Genomic DNA, 16,725 nt, shown 5'->3' with positions numbered 1-16,725 from the left:
TAACTTTTTATACCAGTATGCTATGGCAGTGCAATTTTCAGCACTTAGTAAACATTTAGTTGGCTTTATGATGCAAGTTACGGAATACAAATATTCTGTTCCAGTACTGAGATATGACCTGTACAGTAATGGGATGTAGTTTGTACCCACATGCCCTATTTTCACAGGCCCGGTCACATAATGGTTTCAAATGTATTGTACTGGGAATAACAATATATTAATTGCTTTGAGTAAAAGGGCAATGTATAATTACAAATTTCTTTGAATAATCATAAGTACTGTATAGCTGGTAATTTTCAAAAGGTTTTATTTTCAGATATTTCGAAGAGGCCCCTCTCTTCAAAAATAAATTCCTATGTCCGGTTATTCTTCGAAATTAAATTCCCACAAGTGAAAGCAACGATCCAAATTTCGGCGATTTGTTTGTGTATTTCTCGAGTTTTAGCTCAGTATTGCTAATGATAATGGGTAAACTGTATCATTACTGTGCCAATAACCAGAAAACAGGTGATCCAGAATGGGAATTGATGTCTAGAATCTATGGTAGATAGTTAGCTACGATCGAGCATAATTGAGCCAGTGAATATAATCCACCCGAGACCTCCCCAGCCTTCTCTCCAGTGCGATTATTCCATCAGTAAGTCAACTGTTGTGTGTGTTGTTGTAGCTACTGACACTGCATTATTGTCATCTTCCTTATATGATCTGTATACAGTGAAACCTCAATAATAGGGTCACCTATGAGACCAAATGTTTTGTCCTTAATATGAGGTGGACTAATTAGTGTGAGGTCATAAAATATAGCTGTTATAGGGGCCTAGACTGGTGGTGAATGGTCTTATTAAAGGTGTGTCATTGTGAATAGCAGACCAAACTATAATTATGTATATGTACCTCAAAACATTGGTCTACGTACCTTTCTAGAAAAGTCACACACAGGCAGGTGTACTGGTCTACATACTACCTGGTGATCATATGGGCTTAAAGATATGCATAGGAGTCATCTTGTGGGTAAAGCCAGCTGTTTGAAATTAGTAATAGGTACATACAGTGTATTATCATATAATGATGACTACACAATGCATACATGTGGTGGTGATGTTATGTCACTTCACATGCAGTGATTGGCAGTCAGGCTAGTTTCACAGATGGTGTAATTATATACACCAGTTATGATACTACACAGAATTCCTTTTACATGATACTGTGAATCCATTACAAAAGATGGATAGCTTGGCTTCCCACACATTAACCAGTTTAACAAAATGTACGCTGATTAATAATTAATATTCAGTATACACAAAGAACTTGCAAGAAGGCTAAAACCTACTGTGTCAGATATCAATGCTCTGTATTTGGCAAAACATTGCATAGATGTACCTTTCCAATTGCTAACGGTGCAAGGTGTCCATTAGCGGTAGCATGCACATGATGGCTTTCCTACATTTCTAATGGAAATTGTTTCTATTCTGCATAGTGACTGGATTGATTGAATATGGTGACTAAAACTATAAAACTTTAAATCTAATATCGAAAACTATAATATTGAATGTGTAAACTTGAATTGACTTGCTATAAAACTAAAACTAAAACTTTTTTTTGTATTTGCTGGGGGTATGTACTATGTAGCTGGCTAGTTGTCTGAACTAGTTTCAACTATAATAATCTTCAGTTGAAAGAAGCCCATATAATAATATCCCATCATTGATATGTGGTATATATATTATATGTGACCAGATTTTACAAAACCGATCCAAATCGCACTTCAGGCAAAATCAAACTAACACCACCAGTGGATAGCTACATTACTGTACTACTAGTTTCGACCCTCAGTACTACTCAAACTACTCAAACTACTCGAGGCTGGTTTTAACAGACGTCTTTTCTGGGTGGTGTGGAGTGCTCAAATTGCGGTTTCAGGCCTTGTGAAGGACCTGGCTTGGCAAGAACCAGTGGTTTACTGGTGGACAGCCATATAATGTTGGCCAGGCATTTTCTCTGTTGATTTTGCTACATATCAGCCACTAAGGAGCCAGCACAGCCCTGTAATCTCGTGTCTGGACTCCAATCGTGGCCTGCCTCCATTTTGAGGTCTATCTCTCGCCCTCCCTGCCACCCCCCACCCTCCACCCCTTTGTGAGCACTCGTGATACTACTTCGCTCATCCAACTGCTCAGATTTTCTATCTTATTTGGCGGGAAACTCTACAAGCAGCTACAAGTACTTGAAGTGGCCCGAAAGGTAACAGATTGATGCATCTTTTGTGTAAATTTCATACGCGTGCTTGCTATCCTTGGAGACTTATGCTGGCTTTAATTCTTTAAAACCGTTTATCTCGAAACTTCTAATGTGCGATTTGGACTGTTTTTCCAAAATCCAGTCACATATACCAATTTAGCGTGGGTGTTCAAAGGTATCGGTCGGTGTTTAACTCTCATATTGCCCAGGCAATATCATGGGAAAGCGGTTTGCCAATGAATTTGATACCCAGCCAGTTCAAAGAAACGATGCACTTTGACTTGTTTTGAGTGACATAGAGCTTTGTATTGTTGGTCTCATTTTTGTACTGGGTGCTAAGCTGAATATATTTGCTAAGATAGACTAGTTGGTTGTTACTTTGACAACTTGTTGCTTTATTCAAGTTGTATTTGGAACATAATTGTGTAATAGAGCTAAATCCTGTAAAGACATTACAGGACTCGGAAGTCAGAATCTTTTTACTTTAAAATGTGATATAGGCTAAAAGGGACATCTGGAGTTTTCTCTGCAACAATTTTTAGGTGCCAGTTACTAGGCAGATACCACACAGGTAGATAGTAAGTGTCAAATAATCCTGCAATACCGTTCATTCAGTTATGCTCCATTCTGTTGTCCTACTATTGCAATATGCATAGAAGCCACACAACAGCTGATCATAATTATCAGGCAATGATATTATAGTACTCTGCTTGGTTGATACATGAAGTTCATCAACAGTGATATAATTTCTTTGAATATAAAGATTAGCCAAAAATTTGTATGGTTGCATGAGTTAGGCCACAGAATGCTTGTTAGGCCATACTAATGTGCAGGCTATAGGCCTAGCTAGTGATATTTTCTATAACTGAAACATTTCTATTTTAACACTAGACCCATCATACTACCAAATGCATGCTGGCATGGAACCTTCATTTAGGGGCTCTGTTTCATAAACAATATGTGCCTTATAAATAATCTGTATAATACACAACTGTTGTGTGTGTTGTTGTAGCTACTGACACTGCATTATTGTCATCTTCCTTATATGATCTGTATACAGTGAAACCTCAATAATAGGGTCACCTATGAGACCAAATGTTTTGTCCTTAATATGAGGTGGACTAATTAGTGTGAGGTCATAAAATATAGCTGTTATAGGGGCCTAGACTGGTGGTGAATGGTCTTATTAAAGGTGTGTCATTGTGAATAGCAGACCAAATTATAATTATGTATATGTACCTCAAAATATTGGTCTACGTACCTTTCTAGAAAAGTCACACACAGGCAGGTGTACTGGTCTACATACTACCTGGTGATCATATGGGCTTAAAGATATGCATAGGAGTCATCTTGTGGGTAAAGCCAGCTGTTTGAAATTAGTAATAGGTACATACAGTGTATTATCATATAATGATGACTACACAATGCATACATGTGGTGGTGATGTTATGTCACTTCACATGCAGTGATTGGCAGTCAGGCTAGTTTCACAGATGGTGTAATTATACACACCAGTTATGATACTACACAGAATTCCTTTTACATGATACTGTGAATCCATTACAAAAGATGGATAGCTTGGCTTCCCACACATTAACCAGTTTAACAAAATGTACGCTGATTAATAATTAATATTCAGTATACACAAAGAACTTGCAAGAAGGCTAAAACCTACTGTGTCAGATATCAATGCTCTGTATTTGGCAAAACATTGCATAGATGTACCTTTTCAATTGCTAACGGTGCAAGGTGTCCATTAGCGGTAGCATGCACATGATGGCTTTCCTACATTTCTAATGGAAATTGTTTCTATTCTGCAAAGTGACTGGATTGATTGAATATGGTGACTAAAACTATAAAACTTTAAATCTAATATCGAAAACTATAATATTGAATGTGTAAACTTGAATTGACTTGCTATAAAACTAAAACTTAAACTTTTTTTTGTATTTGCTGGGGGTATGTACTATGTAGCTGGCTAGTTGTCTGAACTAGTTTCAACTATAATAATCTTCAGTTGAAAGAAGCCAATATAATCATATCCCATCATTGATATATGGTATATATATTATATGTGACCAGATTTTACAAAACCGATCCAAATCGCACATCAGGCAAAATCAAACTAACACCACCAGTGGATAGCTACACTACTGTACTACTAGTTTTGACCCTCAGTACTACTCAAACTACTCGAGGCTGGTTTTAACAGACGTCTTTTCTGGGTGGTGTGGAGTGCTCAAATTGCGGTTTCAGGCCTTGTGAAGGACCTGGCTTGGTAAAAACCAGTGGTTTACTGGTGGACAGCCATATAATGTTGGCCAGGCATTTTCTCTGTTGATTTTGCTACATATCAGCCATTAAGGAGCCAGCACAGCCCTGTAATCTTGTGTCTGGACTCCAATCGTGGCCTGCCTCCATTTTGAGGTCTATCTCTTGCCCTCCCCGCCACCCCCCACCCTCCACCCCTTTGTGAGCACTCGTGATACTACTTCGCTCGTCCAACTGCTCAGATTTTCTATCTTATTTGGCAGGAAACTCTACAAGCAGCTACAAGTACTTGAAGTGGCCCGAAAGGTAACAAATTGATGCATCTTTTGTGTAAATTTCATACGCGTGCTTGCTATCCTTGGAGACTTATGCTGGCTTTAATTCTTTAAAACCGTTTATCTCGAAACTTCTAATGTGCGATTTGGACCGTTTTTCCAAAATTCAGTCACATATACCAATTTAGCGTGGGTGTTCAAAGGTATCGGTCGGTGTTTAACTCTCATATTGCCCAGGCAATATCATGGGAAAGCGGTTTGCCAATGAATTTGATACCCAGCCAGTTCAAAGAAACGATGCACTTTGACTTGTTTTGAGTGACATAGAGCTTTGTATTGTTGGTCTCATTTTTGTACTGGGTGCTAAGCTGAATATATTTGCTAAGATAGACTAGTTGGTTGTTACTTTGACAACTTGTTGCTTTATTCAAGTTGTATTTGGAACATAATTGTGTAATAGAGCTAAATCCTGTAAAGACATTACAGGACTCGGAAGTCAGAATCTTTTTACTTTAAAATGTGATATAGGCTAAAAGGGACATCCGGGGTTTTCTCTGCAACAATTTTTAGGTGCCAGTTACTAGGCAGATACCACTCAGGTAGATAGTAAGCGTCAAATAATCCAGCAATACCGTTCATTCAGTTGTGCTCCATTCTGTTGTCCTACTATTGCAATATGCATAGAAGCCACACAACAGCTGATCATAATTATCAGGCAATGATATTATAGTACTCTGCTTGGTTGATACATGAAGTTCATCAACAGTGATATAATTTCTTTGAATATAAAGATTAGCCAAAAATTTGTATGGTTGCATGAGTTAGGCCACAGAATGCTTGTTAGGCCATACTATTGTGCAGGCTATAGGCCTAGCTAGTGATATTTTCTATAACTGAAACATTTCTATTTTAACACTTGACCCATCATACTACCAAATGCATGCTGGCATGGAACCTTCATTTAGGGGCTCTGTTTCATAAACAATATGTGCCTTATAAATAATCCGTATAATACACAACTGTTGTGTGTGTTGTTGTAGCTACTGACACTGCATTATTGTCATCTTCCTTATATGATCTGTATACAGTGAAACCTCAATAATAGGTTCACCTATGAGACCAAATGTTTTGTCCTTAATATGAGGTGGACTAATTAGTGTGAGGTCATAAAATATAGCTGTTATAGGGGCCTAGACTGGTGGTGAATGGTCTTATTAAAGGTGTGTCATTGTGAATAGCAGACCAAACTATAATTATGTATATGTACCTCAAAACATTGGTCTACGTACCTTTCTAGAAAAGTCACACACAGGCAGGTGTACTGGTCTACATACTACCTGGTGATCATATGGGCTTAAAGATATGCATAGGAGTCATCTTGTGGGTAAAGCCAGCTGTTTGAAATTAGTAATAGGTACATACAGTGTATTATCATAATAATGATGACTACACAATGCAAACTTGTGGTGGTGATGTTATGTCACTTCACATGCAGTGATTGGCAGTCAGGCTAGTTTCACAGATGGAGTAATTATACACACCAGTTATGATACTACACAGAATTCCTTTTACATGATACTGTGAATCCATTACAAAAGATGGATAGCTTGGCTTCCCACACATTAACCAGTTTAACAAAATGTACGCTGTTTAATAATTAATATTCAGTATACACTAGGAACTTGCAAGAAGGCTAAAACCTACTGTGTCAGATATCAATGCTCTGTATTTGGCACAACATTGCATAGATGTACCTTTCCAATTGCTAACGGTGCAAGGTGTCCATTAGCGGTAGCATGCACATGATGGCTTTCCTACATTTCTAATGAAAATTGTTTCTATTCTGCATAGTGACTGGATTGATTGAATATGGTGACTAAAACTATAAAACTTTAAATCTAATATCGAAAACTATAATATTGAATGTGTAAACTTGAATTGACTCGCTATAAAACTTAAACTTTTTTTGTATTTGCTGGTGGTACGTAGCTGGCTAGTTGTCTGAACTAGTTTCAACTATAATACTCTTCAGTTGAAAGAAGCCGATATAATCATATCCCATCATTGATATGTGGTATATATATTATATGTGACCAGATTTTACAAAACCAATCCAAATTGCACATCAGGCAAAATCAAACTAACACCACCAGTGGATAGCTACACTACTGTTACTACTAGTTTTGACCCTCAGTACTACTCAAACTACTCGAGGCTGGTTTTAACAGACGTCTTTTCTGGGTGGTGTGGAGTGCTCAAATTGCGGTTTCAGGCCTTGTGAAGGACCTGGCTTGGTAAGAACCAGTGGTTTACTGGTGGACAGCCATATAATGTTGGCCAGGCATTTTCTCTGTTGATTTTGCTACATATCAGCCACTAAGGAGCCAGCACAGCCCTGTAATCTTGTGTCTGGACTCCAATCGTGGCCTGCCTCCATTTTGAGGTCTATCTCTTGCCCTCCCCGCCACCCCCCACCCTCCACCCCTTTGTGAGCACTCGTGATGCTACTTCGCTTGTCCAACTGCTCAGATTTTCTATCTTATTTGGCGGGAAACTCTACAAGCAGCTACAAATACTTGAAGTGGCCCGAAAGGTAACAGATCGATGCATCTTTTGTGTAAATTTCATACGTGTGCTTGCTATCCTTGGACTTATGCTGGCTTTAATTCTTTAAAACCGTTTATCTTGAAACTTCTAATGTGCGATTTGGATCGTTTTTCCAAAATCCAGTCACATATACCAATTTAGCGTGGGTGTTCAAAGGTATCAGTCGGTGTTTAACTCACATATTGCCCAGGCAATATCATGGGAAAGTGGTTTGCCAATGAATTTGATACCCAGCCAGTTCAAAGAAACGATGCACTTTGACTCATTTTGAGTGACATAGAGCTTTGTATTGTTGGACTCATTTTTGTACTAGGTGCTAAGCTGAATATATTTGCTAAGATAGACTAGTTGGTTGTTACTTTGACAACTTGTTGCTTTGTTCAAGTTGTATTTGGAACATAATTGTGTAATAGAGCTAAATCCTGTAAAGACATTACAGGACTTGGAAGTCAGAATCTTTTTACTTTAAAATGTGATATAGGCTAAAAGGGACATCCGGGGTTTTCTCTGCAACAATATTTAGGTGCCAGTTACTAGGCAGATACCACACAGGTAGATAGTAAGTGTCAAATAATCCAGCAATACCGTTCATTCAGTTATGCTCCATTCTGTTGTCCTACTATTGCAATATGCATAGAAGCCACACAACAGCTGATCATAATTATCAGGCAATGATATTATAGTACTCTGCTTGGTTGATACATGAAGTTCATCAACAGTGATATAATTTCTTTGAATATAAAGATTAGCCAAAAATTTGTATGGTTGCATGAGTTAGGCCACAGAATGCTTGTTAGACCATACTAATGTGCAGGCTATAGGCCTAGCTAGTGATATTTTCTATAACTGAAACATTTCTATTTTAACACTTGACCCATCATACTACCAAATGCATGCTGGCATGGAACCTTCATTTAGGGGCTCTGTTTCATAAACAATATGTGCCTTATAAATAATCCGTATAATACACAACTGTTGTGTGTGTTGTTGTAGCTACTGACACTGCATTATTGTCATCTTCCTTATATGATCTGTATACAGTGAAACCTCAATAATAGGTTCACCTATGAGACCAAATGTTTTGTCCTTAATATGAGGTGGACTAATTAGTGTGAGGTCATAAAATATAGCTGTTATAGGGGCCTAGACTGGTGGTGAATGGTCTTATTAAAGGTGTGTCATTGTGAATAGCAGACCAAACTATAATTATGTATATGTACCTCAAAACATTGGTCTACGTACCTTTCTAGAAAAGTCACACACAGGCAGGTGTACTGGTCTACATACTACCTGGTGATCATATGGGCTTAAAGATATGCATAGGAGTCATCTTGTGGGTAAAGCCAGCTGTTTGAAATTAGTAATAGGTACATACAGTGTATTATCATATAATGATGACTACACAATGCAAACTTGTGGTGGTGATGTTATGTCACTTCACATGCAGTGATTGGCAGTCAGGCTAGTTTCACAGATGGAGTAATTATACACACCAGTTATGATACTACACAGAATTCCTTTTACATGATACTGTGAATCCATTACAAAAGATGGATAGCTTGGCTTCCCACACACTAACCAGTTTAACAAAATGTACGCTGTTTAATAATTAATATTCAGTATACACTAGGAACTTGCAAGAAGGCTAAAACCTACTGTGTCAGATATCAATGCTCTGTATTTGGCAAAACATTGCTTAGACGTACCTTTCCAATTGCTAACAGTGCAAAATGTCCATTAGCGGTAGCATGCACATGATGGCTTTCCTACATTTCTAATGAAAATTGTTTCTATTCTGCATAGTGACTGGATTGATTGAATATGGTGACTAAAACTATAAAACTTTAAATCTAATATCGAAAACTATAATATTGAATGTGTAAACTTGAATTGACTCACTATAAAACTTAAACTTTTTTTGTATTTGCTGGTGGTACGTAGCTGGCTAGTTGTCTGAACTAGTTTCAACTATAATACTCTTCAGTTGAAAGAAGCCGATATAATCATATCCCATCATTGATATGTGGTATATATATTATATGTGACCAGATTTTACAAAACCAATCCAAATTGCACATCAGGCAAAATCAAACTAACACCACCAGTGGATAGCTACACTACTGTTACTACTAGTTTTGACCCTCAGTACTACTCAAACTACTCGAGGCTGGTTTTAACAGACGTCTTTTCTGGGTGGTGTGGAGTGCTCAAATTGTGGTTTCAGGCCTTGTGAAGGACCTGGCTTGGTAAGAACCAGTGGTTTACTGGTGGACAGCCATATAATGTTGGCCAGGCATTTTCTCTGTTGATTTTGCTACATATCAGCCACTAAGGAGCCAGCACAGCCCTGTAATCTCGTGTCTGGACTCCAATCGTGGCCTGCCTCCATTTTGAGGTCTATCTCTTGCCCTCCCCGCCACCCCCCACCCTCCACCCTATTGTGAGCACTCGTGATACTACTTCGCTCGTCCAACTGCTCAGATTTTCTATCTTATTTGGCGGGAATCGCTACAAGCAGCTACAAGTACTTGAAGTGGCCCGAAAGGTAACAGATTGATGCATCTTTTGTGTAAATTTCATATGCGTGCTTGCTATGCTTGGAGACTTATGCTGGCTTTAATTCTTTAAAACCGTTTTATCTCGAAACTTCTAATGTGCGATTTGGACCGTTTTTCCAATATCCAGTCACATATACCAATTTAGCGTGGGTGTTCAAAGGTATCGGTCGGTGTTTAACTGACATATTGCCCAGGCAATATCATGGGAAAGCGGTTTGCCAATGAATTTGATACCCAGCCAGTTCAAAGAAACGATGCACTTTGACTCGGTTTGAGTGACATAGAACTTTGTATTGTTGGACTCATTTTTGTACTGGTTACTAAGCTGAGTATATTTGCTAAGATAGACTAGTTGGTTGTTACTTTGACAACTTGTTACTTTATTCAAGTTGTATTTGGAACATAATTCTGTAATAGAGCTAAATCCTGTAAAGACATTACAGGACTCGGCCATTACAGGACTCGGAAGTTAGAATCTTTTTACTTTAAAATGTGATATAGGCTAAAAGGGACATCTGGAGTTTTCTCTACAACAATTTTTAGGTGCCAGTTACTAGGCAGATACCACACAGTTAGATAGTAAGTGTCAAATAATCCAGCAATACCGTTCATTCTGTTGTCCTACTATTGCAATATGCATAGAAGCCACACAACAGCTGATCATAATTATCAGGCAATGATATTATAGTACTCTGCTTGGTTGATACATGAAGTTCATCAACAGTGATATAATTTCTTTGAATATAAAGATTAGCCAAAAATTTGTATGGTTGCATGAGTTAGGCCACAGAATGCTTGTTAGACCATACTAATGTGCAGGCTATAGGCCTAGCTAGTGATATTTTCTATAACTGAAACATTTCTATTTTAACACTTGACCCATCATACTACCAAATGCATGCTGGCATGGAACCTTCATTTAGGGGCTCTGTTTCATAAACAATATGTGCCTTATAAATAATCTGTATAACACACAACTGTTGTGTGTGTTGTTGTAGCTACTGACACTGCATTATTGTCATCTTCCTTGTATACAGTGAAACCTCAATAATAGGGTCACCTATGAGACCAAATGTTTTGTCCTTAATAGGAGGTGGACTAATTAGTGTGAGGTCATAAAATATAGCTGTTATAGGGGCCTAGACTGGTGGTGAATGGTCTTATTAAAGGTGTGTCATTGTGAATAGCAGACCAAACTATAATTATGTATATGTACCTCAAAACATTGGTCTACGTACCTTTCTAGAAAAGTCACACACAGGCAGGTGTACTGGTCTACATACTACCTGGTGATCATATGGGCTTAAAGATATGCACAGGAGTCATCTTGTGGGTAAAGCCAGCTGTTTGAAATTAGTAATAGGTACATACAGTGTATTATCATATAAATGATGACTACACAATGCAAACTTGTGGTGGTGGTGTTATGTCACTTCACATGCAGTGATTGGCAGTCAGGCTAGTTTCACAGATGGTGTAATGATACACACCAGTTATGATACTACACAGAATTTCTTTTACATGATACTATGAATCCATTACAAAAGATGGATAGCTTGGCTTCCCACACATTAACCAGTTTAACAAAATGTACGCTGATTAATAATTAATATTCAGTGTACACTAGGAACTTGCAAGAAGGCTAAAACCTACTGTGTCAGTAGCATGCACATGATGGCTTTCCTACATTTCTAATGGAAATTGTTTCTATTCTGCATAGTGACTGGATTGATTGAATATGGTGACTAAAACTATAAAACTTTAAATCTAATATCTACAACTATAACACTGAATGTGTAAACTTGAATTGACTCGCTATAAAACTAAAACTTAAACTTAAACTTTTTTGAATTTGTGACAGAATTTTGGAAAATCACCCTTATGGGCACACGTGAAATAATTAGAATTTTTATGTTTAGTGGGCTGCTAATAAGAGCAGGGCACATTTTTCAAAATATTTCAAGAACTTTCTTGTAATTTAAGGTATTGAGAATGGGTTACAATCATTAACAAGAAGATTTGCACTATAAAGTTTGTGATTTGAGCAATAAATATTTTAGGTGTCAAATGCGCCCATATGGGTGATTTTCCAAAATTCGGTCACATTTATAGTTTATAGCTATAACAAAACTAAAAGTCAAAATCAAGACACACGGTAGTGTGTCGTGCGGCCCAAGAAGCCGGCGCGTAACACCCGTGAGTATATTGACAGGAAGAAAGAAAATGCAATGTTCGCACCTCCATAGCTCTGTGCTGCCTTGATGAAACAAGACGATTTTTGCTGTGGACACTCCCTCCACCTTCAGCGCTCCATACTCTAAATTTGAGCGAAATTGCTTCAAGCGTTTCCGAGATATGCGACTTCAAAAATTGGCTTAGTTTCTTCGTTTTTTTCTTATTTTTCTTCCTCTTTTCGCACACTTACAAAAACTGCTATAAAACGCGAACGCCATATCCGATTGCCTTGAAATTTGGCACACAGAAGGGGGATATAAAGGCGCATCTGTGTACCAACTTTGGCTGGAATACGATAAACAGGCAAAGAGTTATGAGCAATTATTCACGAACAATAACACCAATATGTTGTCACGCCTACAGGGTAAACCGCGTATGGGACGAAGCTGAAAATCGGTGGGTGAATAGGTTAACTATAGAACCTCAAACCTTTTGTGGTTTGAAAGAAATCGAGCTAAAAACCAGGAAGATACAACGAAAAAACCAACAGTGTGTAACAATTATGCAATCGAGATTAGCTAATAAAAACCGACTGCTTGCCACGCCTACCAGGTAAACCTCTTGGGGTAATGCTTTGAAAATCGCTGTACAGATGGAGTTATCATCTTAGAAAGGCTCATCAATGGTGTAGAAGAATCAGACTTAAAGCCACGGAGTTATAGCACGAAATCCAACTTGGTGTAGCAAGTGCGAGATCGAGATACTCTAATAGAGCAGTCATCCTAATAGAGCAGTCACCCGAAGAGAATTCAAGAGATCAGCTAGAAACAAGTAACCTGTATAGAGATCAGCTACAAACAAGTCACCCTGTAGAGAGATCAGCCACAAAAATTCACCCTATAGAGAGATCAGCCACAAAAAATTCACCCTGTAGAGAGATCAGCTAGAAGAAGTTACCTTGTAGGGAATTCATGCAACTATAGAAAGAGATAATTCAGCTAGAAGAAATCACCTTGTAGAGTTCAGCTACAAAGAAACCACAATTTAGAGAGTTCAGCTACAAACAAATCACCCTGTAGAGAGATCAGCTAGAAGAAGCTAACTTGTAGAGAGTTCAGCTACAAGGAAACCATCATGTAGAGAGTTCAGCTGCAAACGAATCACCTGTAGAGAGTTCAGCTACAAAGAAATCTCCCTGTAGAGAGATCAGCTAGGAGAAGTTTCCTTGTAGAGAGTTCAGTTGCAAAGAAACCACCATGTAGAGAATTCGTTTACAAACTAGTGACCCTGTAGAGACATCAGCTAGAAGAAGTTACCTTGTAAAGAGTTCAGCTACATAAAAACCATTCTGTAAAGAGCTCAGCTGCAAAAAAAATCACCTGTACAGAATTCCACTACAAACAAGTCACCCTATAGAAAGATCAGCTAGAAGAAGTTACCTCGTAGAGAGTTCAGTTACAAAGAAACCACCATGTAGAGAATTCATTTACAAACTAGTGACCCTGTAGAGACATCATGTCAGCTAGAAGAAGTTACCTTGTAAAGAGTTCAGCTACCTAGAAACCATTCTGTAAAGAGCTCAGCTGCAAACAAATCACCTGTACAGAATTCAGCTACAAACAAATCACCCTGTAGAGAGATCAGCTAGAAGAAGTTACCTTGTTGATAGTTCAGCTACAAACAAATCACCCTGTAGAGAGATCAGCTACAGTAGAAGAAGTTACGTTATAGAGAGTTCAGCTACAAAGAAACCATCATGTGGAGAGTTCAGCTGCAAACAAATCACCTGCAGAGAATTCAGCTACAAAGAAATCTCCCTATAGAGAGATCAGCTAGGAGAAGTTTCCTTGTAGAGAGTTCAGTTACAAAGAAACCACCATGTAGAGAATTCATTTACAAACTAGTGACCCTGTAGAGACATCAGCTAGAAGAAGTTACCTTGTAAAGAGTTCAGCTTCATAGAAACCATTCTGTAAAGAGCTCAGCTGCAAACAAATCACCTGTACAGAATTCAGCTACAAACAAATCACACTGTAGAGAGATCAGCTAGAAGAAGTTATCTTGTAGAGAGTTCAGCTACAAAGAAACCATCATGTGGAGAGTTCAGCTACAAACAAATCACCTGTAGAGAGTTCAGCTACAAACCAATCTCCCTGTAGAGAGATCAGCTAGAAGAAGTTTCCTTGTAGAGAGTTCAGCCACAAACAAATCACCCTGTAGAAAGATCAGCTAGAAGAAGTTACCTTGTAGAGAGTTCAGTTACAAAGAAACCACCATGTAGAAAGTTCAGCTACAATCTAGTGACCTTGTGGAGACATCAGCTAGAAGAAACTACCTTGTAGAGAGCTCAGCTACAAAGAAACCATTCTGTAAAGAGCTCAGCTGCAAACAAATCACCTGTACAGAATTCAGCTACAAACAAATCACCCTGTAGAAAGATCAGTTAGAAGAAGTCACCTTGTAGAGAGTTCAGCTACAAAGAAACCACCATGTAGGGAGTTCAGCTAGAAGAAGTTACCTTGTAGAGAGTTCAGCTACAAAGAAACCATCATGAAGAGAGTTCAGCTGCAAACAAATCTCCCTGTTGAGAGTTCAGTTAGAAGAAGTTACCTTGTAGAGAGTTCAGCTACAAAGAAACCATTCTGTAAAGAGCTCAGCTGCAAACAAATCACCTGTATAGAATTCAGCTACAAACAAATCACCCTGTAGAGAGATCAGCTAGAAGAAATTACCTTGTAGAGAGTTCAGCTACAGTAAAAAGAAACCACCATGTAGAGAGTTCAGCTGCAAAGAAATCACCCTGTAGAAAATTCTGCCACAAACAAATTGCCCTGTAGAAAGATCAGTTAGAAGAAGTTATCTTGTAGAGAGTTCAGCTACAAAGAAACCACCATGTAGAGAGTTCAGCTAGAAGAAATTACCTTGTAGAGAATTCAGCTACAAAGAAACCATCATCTAGATAGTTCAGCTGCAAACAAATCATCTGTAGAGAGTTCAGCTACAAACAAATCTCCCTGTAGAGAGATCAGTTAGAAGAAGTTACCTTGTAGAGAGTTCAGCTACAAAGAAACCATTCTGTAATGAGCTCAGCAGCAAAAAAAATCACCTGTACAGAATCCAGCTACAAATAAATCACCCTGTAGAGAGAACAGCTAGAAGACGTTACCTTGAAGAGTGTTCAGTTACAAAGAAACCACCATGGACAGTTCTGTATTGTATTATATATATAATTTGTACATTTACTGATAAAATCAGAAATATTTAAGGTACATCTGCTTCATCTTTTCTTCTTCCTGTGGTAAAGAAAAAAAGATAGGTTTAAAAAGTCCCAAAGCAGGCCATAGGCCGGCTTTGGGGTATACAAATACAAAAAGAAGTGAAATCTAATCCAAAACAGCCAAGCTGTAAAAAAAGTGTGCGGCCCTCAAAAAGGCTATGGTGAAAAAAGATGTGAAATCCAAGGTGGCAGCCAAGAAATGGCTGTGATGGTAGGTTAATGGTAATAATTTTAATAACGACAATTCAGGTGAATTTTGGTGCCGCTTGGTCAATTGGCACAAAATTCACCTGAATTGTCGTTATTAAAATTTTTACCATTAACCTACCATCACATACTAGCATACCATCATATTACTAGCATTGGTACCTGCCCTACGTGCAGGACCATCTCCACATTAAACATTTTAATGCCAGGAAGAGGGACCAAGCATTAAATACCAGCACTGCTTATGTAGCTATGTAGAACACATGGTGATGTCACATTTTTTAAAGAGCATGAGATTTCCTTATGTCATTAACGATGCAAAACACTAAAGTTTATTGTTTGTGGTTTTGACAGGAATGTAGTTTAATTATTCAATGCATCTTTCCTACCAGTGACTTCAATGTGCTGTATAGAACAAACGAAACCTTTGCTGCTTTACATGACAACTATTGCAACAATAATTAATATATTGGGAACCAAGCATAAATATTAGTGTCCTATATTTACTGTGTAGCATGCATGTCGATAGTGCTTTAAAGTACATGATCCTTATGCAGTACATAATAATTTATAGTGAAATAATGAGCATGCAAGGCTAATTAGTTAAACTGCATGCGAGCTAAGGAAATTGTATACAGTATATACCCTACATTACATACAGTTTGTGTACACATGGTACAGTTTCAGTTTCTACATTATGATGTTTACCTTACCAACTGTCACAAAGAGAAATGAACTTAGGCATAATTTAAAGCCAACACAATTTGCAGTTATAGTTACTGCATGGCAAGCAAAGGTTCAGAACTTGTCCTATGCTATGTACTTTCAGTTCTGATGTTGTCATATACCTCTTGCCATACAAAAACCCAGTTTTGAAACACCTGCAGTGTAATTGACCATTAAGGTAATGTATGAATCATTAGAGTGAAAGCATGTAAGCAGGATTATAATGAAACAGTTGTGCCAGGTCAGATGCAGTTCCTCAGTGTAAACTATAGATCTGCATGGTTCCAGTATTATCATTTTTCATATGCACAGTAGTATTTGTCCAATCATGCAAGCTGCCTATTTACTACAGCAGTAATGAGGTAAATCTGAACAAACAGTTTTGCATGTC

This window comes from Dysidea avara, chromosome 9 (genome assembly GCF_963678975.1).
Source record: "Dysidea avara chromosome 9, odDysAvar1.4, whole genome shotgun sequence".
NCBI lineage: Eukaryota > Metazoa > Porifera > Demospongiae > Dictyoceratida > Dysideidae > Dysidea > Dysidea avara.
The sequence above is the reverse complement of the archived record's forward strand: the minus strand, read 5'-3'. Positions refer to the sequence as shown.